Below are 10,782 nucleotides of genomic sequence, written 5' to 3'. Positions count from 1 at the left end.
CCCTCTTCTATTAAGTCACCCGACTTGTGGGGCTGGGGAGTGTGCCTATGGTCAGTTCTCAATTGCCGTCCCACATGTGTGTGCAAACGCAATATGACGCGCGTTCCATTCGGAGAGCAGCGTGCCAGACCGACCGACCATCTGGGGTGATGTATACTCCGCACATGTGTACCGCCATTTTCTAGACGCTTTGCTCCATGGCGCGGGCGCAATCCATGGATACAAAATTAGTATACTGTATACTATTTAAAAGTCGAGGGCGGGGCTTTTCTTGCGCGGTAGGCGGCGGGGCAGTTCCGCCTAGTCGGTTCAACAGAGACGCGAGAAGACGAGGGAGTAGGCTGCTGCAAACATAGGGCTGTGTGATTTGACAGCGAGTTACTGCTGGACAGGTGGGGCCTCGTGATTTGACTTGCCATTATCATTTTAACTGCGGCGCTACGACCGGCGTGAGTCTCCCGATTCCTGACCACCTCCATACAGGTGCCTCTCCTAGTGCTCCACCATGTAGTAGAGGCTGGCTCTTGCATGAGAGCCCACTTCTCCACTTTTTCCTTGCCTCTCTTTCCTCCACATATGCAAAAATGCCATGTAAAGCGCACTATTGTACTTACTTTTACTTGCTCCTACAGGTGCTTAAGCTTGCCACATAGGCATAAAGTCTGATGTGGCAAGTTAATCAAGAAGAGAGAGACTAGTTTGGTGACCCAAGGAAGAAACGGTGCTAAGCGCGTGTACCTAGGTGAAAAGACAATTTTGAGTCTATAGCTAATTAAATGAAGCAAACTTAGCAACACCATTTCATTGGAAGAGGTCACTCCTTGGCAAATGCAATAAATACTAGTACTCCCTGTGTCCCATAATATAAGAATGTTTTTGGCACTACACTAGTGTCAAAAACATTCTTATATTATGGGACGGAGGGAGTACGAAGAAAGAGATAGAGAGGAGTAAAAAAATACACTTATAGCCAACCTTATAGCCAACCTTGTTGTAGTATGAGTGACTAAGTGATGACTATGTATGACATGCCAACATCAGATAGCCTAACGCACCGTGTTAAATCTCCAAGGGCGCGACCGCGCGAGCGACGCGACGGTCATGGTAGGCGCGACCATGATACGGGCTGCTGGCAGCCCTTAGATCTGAGATCAAACGGTCGCATGCTAAGTTGCTGAAAATTTGCAGAATAACCCTCCAGGATAGGATATTCACCCATAGGTCTAGAATCACGCCATGCAACCGTTCGATCTCAGATCCAAGGGCTCTCGGAAGCCCGTATCATGGGAGAATGGAAAGCCACTACCCTGTCGCTCGCACGCTGGCAGTTCGCTCCTACTCGTCCCCGCACGTCCTTCAATACTACGGCGGTTCGCTCCTAGTCGTCCCGTCCATTCACATTACGGCAGTTCCACTAATCCTAACCCTCCTCCCAAATCCATGGCGTCCCAAATCTCCACGATCGGTGGTGAGTACAATGTTAGAACCATCACCGGCGATGAGTTCGACGTCATCTACACCCGTTCTTCCGCGACGGTGAAAGGATGCCTTTCTCACTTCAGACGCATAATCGAAGACTCAGATGATGAGTGGGTCGCTGGGCTAGATGTTGAGTACACCACGGTCCTAGGACAAGAAAAGGATCTAAAGGACGAAGAAAGGAAGAAGCCCGCCATGATCCAGGTTTGCGTGCATGACTTATGCTTGGTCTACCACATATGCCATGCCGACGTTGAGTGCCAGGATTTTAAGGACTTCCTCGAGAGCAACCTAGTCAAATTCATTACTGTAGACTTTGGTAACGACAAAGAAGTCCTGCGTCGGATAGGCCTCGTTGTAGGCAACACCTTCGACCTCCAGAAGAATCGGCTGGTGTCCTCTCGTCAGCCTTCAATGCTAACCCTGGCAGGAGCCATGGTTCATCCTTCGTACGGTAAACTGGAGAAACCTCCATACACATTTCATCGTCATGCATGGCAGCGGAATGTACTAGATATAGACCACATCCACTACGCTGCAATGGATGGCTACCTTTGCTTCAATATCTACAAGGGTTGGATGAAGAGCAACAGGCAAGTGTGCGGTTCAAGCAAAGAAGTATCAGCCAAGAGGAAGAGGGACAAGGATGAAGTCGAGGACGTGGACGAGAACTCCGAGTAAGGTGGCAGTGTCGCTGATCATGGTGGTTCTAATGCAGTGTCTACCAGAATAGTTGCAAAGTTTAATTTCAGGTGTGCTTAATTTAATTTGAGGGGTGTGTTGTGCTGAGCCCCCAGCATAACTATGTTATGTTTCTTCTCGTTACTTTAACTCTTCAGTACGTACATACTAGTATTTCTTACATTTCATCTTTTAGTTGGTATAGTACTACCACTCGTTTCTTCACATTATATACGTACAATATATATGGCCAACATCATATAGCCACCACTTTAGTTGTCAAAGAATTTCAGGGTGCTTAGTTTTGTCAAAGAATTCCAGGATGCTTAGAGGGTGCTTCGATCCAAGGGACTTATTTTAGTCTGACTAAAAATAGTCTCTTTAAGAGGCTAAAGTTCCAAGCACCCCTGACTAAAGAGGGGCTAAAACTAGTCTTGAGACTAAAATTTTTTAGTCAGGGGTACCCCTACTAAAATGTGGATTAGTCCTCTCTCTACTCATTTAACTCCTCTCCTTTAACACAGGCGAGTTCTGGATTGGAGGGTTTGGAGGATAGTAAATGCTCATTAACTTGATTTTAGCCTTCTTAGTATTTGGATCCAAGCATGGGTGAGGCTAGCATGTTTTAGTCCCACTACATTTAGTCATGGGACTAAAACGTATCCAAGCACCCTCTTAGTTTTATTTGAGGGGTGGGTTGTGCTGGACACCATTATTGTGACTAGCCTTTTTAATAGTACTATATGCATAATTTGGCGATGAGTGCTCTCTATATGTACCACCTTTTTTTAATTTCAAGTTTTGCTCCATGGCGCAATCCATCGATACTACTGCTGTACAAAAGTATACATTTTTTAAAAGGCTAGAGGGCGGGGCAGTCTAGCTTGGTCGGTTTCACGAGAGGCGAGGGCCTTTGTGATTTGATGGCTCATTACTGCTGGAAGGCGGGGCCTTGTGATTTGACTGCTCGTATAAATGCGCCGACGACCTGATCGAGGAGGAGCAAAGAACCGTGTGGTATACTCAAGTTTTCCACTGGAGTGGTACTGCGACGGAGGAGCACGAAACACGGCAGCCCAGTGCCATATGGCGATAAAAAATGATCTAATTTGCTAGTCATCTCATTGTTAGCATTGTTCTATTCATTCCCTCAAAAAAACCATTGTTCTATTCATGCCTCGCGAAGAATGTGACACGTGCGGCGAAACACCCGAAGCAAAAGATGAAACACAGGAGCAAAAGAAGAAGGAAGATTATCACCCCAAATGATCTAATTCGCCGCGGAGTCATAACTGCTTCTTCATCGCCTCCACGACCTCCATCTCCTTGCGCGTCTCCTCCGCCATCTTCTTCGTTCTGTCCATGACGTGGGATTTCTCGACGCGAGCCTTCATCATCTGTTCCACGGCCGCATTACGTACCTTGACAGCAGCCGGGTGCTCGATGCGGAGCTTCGCCAACTCCTCCTTCTGTTCCATGACGAGGGCCTGCAGCATCTTCATCGAGGAACTACTATTCTCATGCAGCTTCTTCCAGCCGGCGTTCTTTGAACGCACGGCTCTTATCTGGTTCGAATCCAGTTCGTCCCGGAAAAAACAGCAGCTCCGGCTAAAGCAATTGTAGCAGCTCCGGCACCTATTGATTTAGCACCTTCTAACATCTCGAGTCGAGAAAACACTTTTCTTGTCACGTTTTTCCTTCGCTGTTCTTTCTTGGATTTCTTGTTGATGATTCGTTGAACAGGTCGATCTCGTGGCAGAGCTTCGCCTTGTCCTCCTGATCACAGGATTTCGCCGGTCGCCTTCTTCTCCGAGGCAATGCTCTTCTTCAGCATCATCACCAAGCCGGCGGTCAACTCCCCCTACTGATTGAGCTCAGCGGGCATGTCGTCGAGGCTCTCCTTCAGCAACTCCATCAAGCCTTGGATGAACTCCTTCTGCTTATTAGGCTATTCGGGCATGCCGTCGAGGGATAACGACTCCAGCTCCGCCGGCTCGGCATGTTCGCCTCCGCGTCTAGGGCGCTCCTGGGAGCCATCGCCTGCCCGTGAGAGATCTTTCGAGGTCTCTGCGTGGCGGCGAGCCCTCTCTTTTTTTTCCGCAGCCTTGGTTGCCGCTCCCTTGTTACGAGTAGTTCTCGACCTAGAGCTCTGCTCACCGGCCATGGCAACGACGGACGAAGAAGAAGCACTTACGAGGAGGAAAGGTAGAGTAATTTTCAGTTAGGTAGTTCCCCTTTTTATAACCTAAGTACTAGCACTAGTACTAGTACCTGCATAGTGGGAACACGTTCAGGTTTGGTACGTACTAGTAGGTGTGAGCAGGCTTTCGAATGTGATGGGAACAAGGTAAAGATTAATTGATGGTTTTGGTTTCGAGGCCCGAAACGGCTCCCGATGAGTTTGGCGGAACATAAATTTCAAGTACTACGCTACTCAAATGCGTAAATATTATGTTACTGTCAAAAATTGGCACAAAATACGAAGGAGACCAATGGAAGTACTACTAGCAACCCACGATTTAACTACTCGCATGCGCGCAGTGGAGTAATAATGTCTTTCTTCCGCCCTCACGTCCACTCAATTTGCATGCACTATATTAATTGACCATCAATGAAGTGAACGACTTTACACGCGTCAAATTATCACATGGGGTGGATCTTGGTACAAAATTGCGTCCGCCCGTGTACCCGCGTGTGCGTGCGAGGGAATGAGTGCGTGCGTGGCGTGCGTGCACATCTTCGCTTCATGCATGTACCGCCAGTATGGCTCAGGGAGTACGAGTACATTTTTCTGGAACCAGCAGCACGTCACTGTGATCAATCCACGCAAGGAGGTCGCGACAACGCCTCCACATGTGCCACGTGGCTTCATGAACTGTAAGAGAGACATTGTGTAGCGTGCCATTGGTATTCTAATTTACGTGTTTTGCACATACTCGATGTACTAGTAAGGTACACGTGCATTGCACGCATCAGATTTTGCAACCAAATTATGAATAAATACCACACTATAGCATGTAAGCTCTGAGTCATATATGCCTGATGTAGCCCTTCGTTTAATTCTTATAGTTCATCTCATTCAAAATCAATTAGTTTTTATAAAAAAGCTAAGAACGCAGGAATAGGAAAAACATGGGATTATAGTGGAATGTCATCTTGAATCCTACAGGATTGTACGAGTGTTTGATTGTGCATAGAAAAAACACAGAATTCTTTCAAAGAGGTTTGAGTGGATGGGATGTTTCCTATGAAATCTAGTGCAAATGAATCATATGGAAAAATTCCTATGGTTTACAATCCTACGAATCAAACAACCAAGATAGGAAAAATTCCTAATGATTAGAATCCTCCAAAATTCCTTTGAGAATCCTTTGAATCAAAGAAGCCCTTAATCTATTTTATGATTCATGGAATTGTGCGTTGTAAAGCATAAAGTAAAAACAAATAATGGCAATTCAACTAGAAAAAAAGTTTGGGCAGTTATGACGGAAGATTCTAGAACAAAAGAGAACCACTGTTGTTTTGAGGTTTGTGCATTATTCTTAAGTTCAACCATGGAGTCTGCTAGATTTTACATGTGGCAAAATCCGGTGGGGGCTAGAAGATGGTGCGAGGGGCCGAGTGGAGGGAGACTATGAAGGAATGCACAAGTGCGAGATCGATATTTAGAGAGAGGGGGCGGACATGTGCGCTGTTGCGTGCAGTGGCGGAGCCATGAAAAATAAATGAGCTAGGGGGCCAAGCATTGCTAATCCTTTACGAGGAGGGTCAATTCATGAACTTAAACCATTTTTAGCAACAATTGTCTAATGATCACATTCATATTAGCCTCGATATATAGTGATGTTAGGGGGGAGGGGGCAGGGCCCTTACTGCCCCTGTCTTCGCCATTGTGCATGCGTTTGAGAGATGAAGCGGAAGGCATGGATGATGAGAGGGGGACGTTGGATATATACTTAATGTGGGTGTATTAGCTATATATGTTAATCCTATATAGAGAGGTATAGATTGATCGATGTGGACGTGGGAAAGAGGGTGAGACCTCACTGGATATATCGATTGATCGGTTTGTGTGAAAAACTATGAAAGACCTAGCTATATACACACATACATAGAGGAACATCGATCGTTGCGCATGCACGTGTGAGAGATAAAGAATGTCCGATATGATGGAGAGGGGGATGTGTGTGGGTGTGTGCCTTCATGGGAGACCGGCCTGAAGAAAACATTGCATGCGTGCGATGGATAATGCCGACTGGTAGTGTGTGTGCATGCATGCACGAGAGAAAGTTAGTGGTACAATTATAAAGAGAAGACTACTGTGTGGGTGTAAAAGAATAGGTGAGGTCATAATCAATGTAAAGTTGAATTCAAATATTTGAATAAGAGATCCTGATGTTTGAAACCCATGCATGCATGAATATAACGGAGATCTGCGCGGTGTGGTTTGGAAACGAGCATGTTGTAATGTATACACATTGAACAAGGTCAGACTGATTTGAATTTGAGATACTAATGGCAGACATCATTTGGCCACGTCACATCCATGCATGGACACACTATTCTAATTGGAGATGATGGGCGGCTTTCGCATCACATATCTATATCTATACCCCTATATATATATATTATATTTTATATTTTTTTATATTGTGTGCGGGTAACTTTAACTTTGAAAGATGGTCGTTGGATGAGGCGAATCCGATGGTCCAAAGATGGCAAATTTGAGCACTACTGGCCGTTGGATATCATCTAGATTCCACCAGATTTCGCCACATGTATAATCTAGAAGACTCCATGGTTGAACTTAAGCATAATGCACAAACATCAAAACACAAGCACTTCTTATTTGTTCTAGATTCTTCCATATCAGAATTGCCCAAATGTTTTTCTACATGATTTGCCATTATTTGTTTTTACTTTATGTCTTACGACACACAATTCCATGAATCTTAAAATAGATTAGCTTTCTTATAAAAACTAGATTATTTTGAATGAAATGAACTATAAGAATTAAACGAACATCTACATCATGCATATATGACTCAAAGCTTGCATGCTATAATGTGGTATTTATTCATAATTTGGTTGCCAAATCTCATGCGTGCAATGCACGTGTACCTTACTCTAGTCTAAATGGTGTTTGTGTGTGTGTGTTGTGCGTGTTGAGGTGCAAATTGTCTTTTTTTTGGTACACATTAAGCTTGTTCTTCCGAAATTTCAAGCCGCGCCTTGTTATGCCGAAAATTCAAGCTAGCGTCTCTTACTATCGTGTTGCGAAACTCCCGCCTCTTCAACCCGCGCCTTGTTAGCCCAAAATATTTAAGATATATCTTTGTCTCGTTGTGCTCCGACAACTCCCTCCATCTCAACCTGCGCCTTGCTATTCCGAAATTACAACGCGTGAGAAAACTCCCACCTCCTGTGAAATCCCGACACGCGAAATGCCCGTGGTACCCCTGAACCAAAAGAACCGCCTCAAATCGGTGGGGGTACTTTCGTAACTTACCCCACATTTCGGACAAGCGTGTCTCTAAGCCATGGTTCCCCACTGCCATCCCATCTGCCCACCCATTTGTACATCGAGGCCGCGAAAACCCGCGACGAAACCCCACACCCTGCTCCGTCCGCCACCCAGCCGGAGCCTCTTCCCCGACGACGTCATCCACAGCAACACCTCGACGTCCCTCATCCACCGTACCGGATGAGGATCCGTCGTCGATCTCATCGTCCCGCCGGTTCAGCCACCCCGTCCTCCACCTCCAAGGAGCTGCCCCGATGTTCCCTTCGTCTTTCGCGCCACCTCCATTCCCACACCGCCGTCTTCACCTGCACCACCAGAAGAGCATCATCATCACCGTTTCCTCGGATGAAGCTGCGGCCTAATCGGCGCCACCAAAGAGGTTGTACACTAATCGCCACATTTTCTTCTTGATTCGATCTCACGGTGCTGCCGGCGCTCGGTCCCGAGCCGACACGGCGCGGCTCCATCCACGGCGGCATCGCCGGCCACTTCCTCCACGACGTCACTCCCTCGACGGCGACGTCCACATCAGTAGGAGTTGCTGCTGCTTTAGCTCTCGCTCGCGCTGCTGCTCTGCTCTTGCTCTCGGTCCCCTGCCTCGTCTTCTCTTGCTATTGCTCTTGCTCGCGCTGCTGCTCTCGCTCTTGCTTGCGATGCTGCTCCGATTTAGCTACACTTCAGTCGATTGAATCGACTTTTGGGTCAATCGATTTTCAAGGGGTGGGGGGAGGGGCTCGCCGGGGTGAAGGAAGATCCAGCCGCAACGGGGAGCGGGGCTCGCCGGAGAGGTACCCCACTATCTATCTTAGGGTTCAGGATGGGGGCGGTGGTCGCCGGCGTTGGCGGGGCGGTGGCGTGGGGATCGCCGGAGAAAAAGCTCGGCACGGGGGGGGGGGGCTAGAGGGATGGCCGGGGCGGCGGCGGACCGGCGGTGGGGAGTGTTTTTGGGGCGGGCGGGGCGGCGCACCGCCGGCCGCGGGCGGCGGGGGGCTGCTATTTGGCCGGTGGTGGCTGGCGGCTCAGGGGGGTGGAGGTTGAAGATGAACCGCAAGCCCTTGATTTCGTATCCAACGGCTGCAAAATCGACTGACCAGAGATGAAAAAGCCAGTCGACCGACGTGTAGCCTCACCTTGCTAGTGCGTTCAGTTTCGATAGCAAAATTCAGTTTCGACAGCAAAATTCAGTTTCGACAGTTAAGTTCAGTTTCGACAGTTAAGTTCAGTTTCGACAGTTAAATTCAGTTTCGACAGTTAAGTTCAGAGATGAGCGGCTGATGTATTGTACATCTAGCACTTTGTGGTTATGTATTTTACGTCATGTATTGGAGATGCTATTAGAATTCCACTCAGGTTAATGTTGTTCGTTGTCTCTCTTGTCCTGCTTCAGCCTTGGCGTCGTACAACTCACCGGAGCTGCTCCAACGACGAAACCCTCCATCACAGCGGAGCAGTACCTCGGGCTCCATCTCCAGACGCCTAAGATCTTCTTCCCCTCCTCCGATAGCCAAGTCAGCCAGAGCATCCTCACCGGCCAACCCAATCACGCAGAGATCGACATGGCTTCGCCAAAGAGGTTGTACACTTGTTGCATCTCTTTTTTACTCTACATGTTATATATATTGTCCACTCAGCACTCGTAGTAATGGGAAATACGATTATTTTATCCTACTATATGACAAGCAGTGAGGTACCAGGCAACTTAGCTATCCGTGATGGACTCTCTTGAATGCCATCATTATTTATCTCTGCGCGTTTGAGCTGTGCATTTGTCGATGGGCCTGGGAGTTGAGTTAGTATGGCAGTGGCCTGGGTCCAAAGTAATAGAAGTAGCACAAAAACATTTTTTTAGTGTAGGATTTTCCTTGCTCAAGCCTGCCTACTAGAATCGCCAGTGCTTGAAAGGAAAAGTGAATGAAAAACATCAGAATTGGAAAGTTTCCTATGGTACTACTTTTCATGAATTTGGTGCAAAGGAATGAAGCAAAGGAAAACTATAGGATTTGTTCCTTGAGTGTCTCCTTGAAAGAAAAACCGTAGGAATTTTAATTTCCACTTCTCCTCCTTTTCATATTCCTATTCATCAAGCACAAGACTAAGAGATAGTAGCATAATAGCATTATAACTGTACATTTTCTTGTGGTTTGACTTAATCTCATCATGCTTTTTTGCATCCTGTGATCTTCCAATTGTTGTGAATCAAACACCCAGATTGGCAGAAATCCTGTGTTTTTAAATTCTTTGTTTTGCACGTGCATTCCTATCCTATTCCTGTCTATTTCCTATTCCTGCATTGTTAGAATCCTCAAATTCAAACAAGCCCTTACTCAATTACTTCTGTTACAGATATGTGTCAAAGAAAACCTTGTGTGGTTTGTCCTGCTCCTGCGGCGCTGTGTTCCACCCCAGCTCAGCTTCTCCAACGACAGAAGGGTTCACCACAGCAGGGATCCGCTCTCCAGACTGTCTTTCGCCGCCTCAGATCTTCTTCCCCGCCGCCGGTAGCCACGGCAACTGCATTACCATCATCAACTGAGCAGATGACCTTGAGGACTACACGGGTCCGCAAGAGAGGTCGCACTCTTCCGTGTCCGCTTACGTTATGCGTCGCTTAATATGATGACATGCTACATTATCGTCGTGTTCACCTATTAGACTCCGAGTCAGGTCCAAACTAATGCTGAAACTTGAGTTTTTAAATGGTTGTGGGGTACATATTGGGGCAGCAATCAGTGCTATCTATCTACTATCTGGTTAATCTCCGGTGTCTACTATGTGTTTCATGTTGGGTGCAAACAAACATTAAAGGAGCCATTATTTGTATTTTTTAAGTAAAGTTATTATATGCCTGCTATCATTGGTTTTGGGTCTATCCACAGTTTGCTACCATCACCCTGGATTTGTGCATGCACTCCTTACATAATCTCACTATGTTTTATTCCTATGCATGCCAGTTATTGTACACAATGGAACTGATCACGTAGAGCAAAAGAGACGAGCCTTGCGTGGCAATAAAATTTCATGCAGACGTCGTTCCATGGTGGGTGCAAAGGCAGCCCCCTCCACCCATTTTGGATCGTAATCAAGAGGAAGATAACTGT

The sequence above is a fragment of the Aegilops tauschii genome, chromosome 5 (genome assembly GCF_002575655.3).
Source record: "Aegilops tauschii subsp. strangulata cultivar AL8/78 chromosome 5, Aet v6.0, whole genome shotgun sequence".
Taxonomy (NCBI): Eukaryota; Viridiplantae; Streptophyta; class Magnoliopsida; order Poales; family Poaceae; genus Aegilops; species Aegilops tauschii.
The sequence above is the reverse complement of the archived record's forward strand: the minus strand, read 5'-3'. Positions refer to the sequence as shown.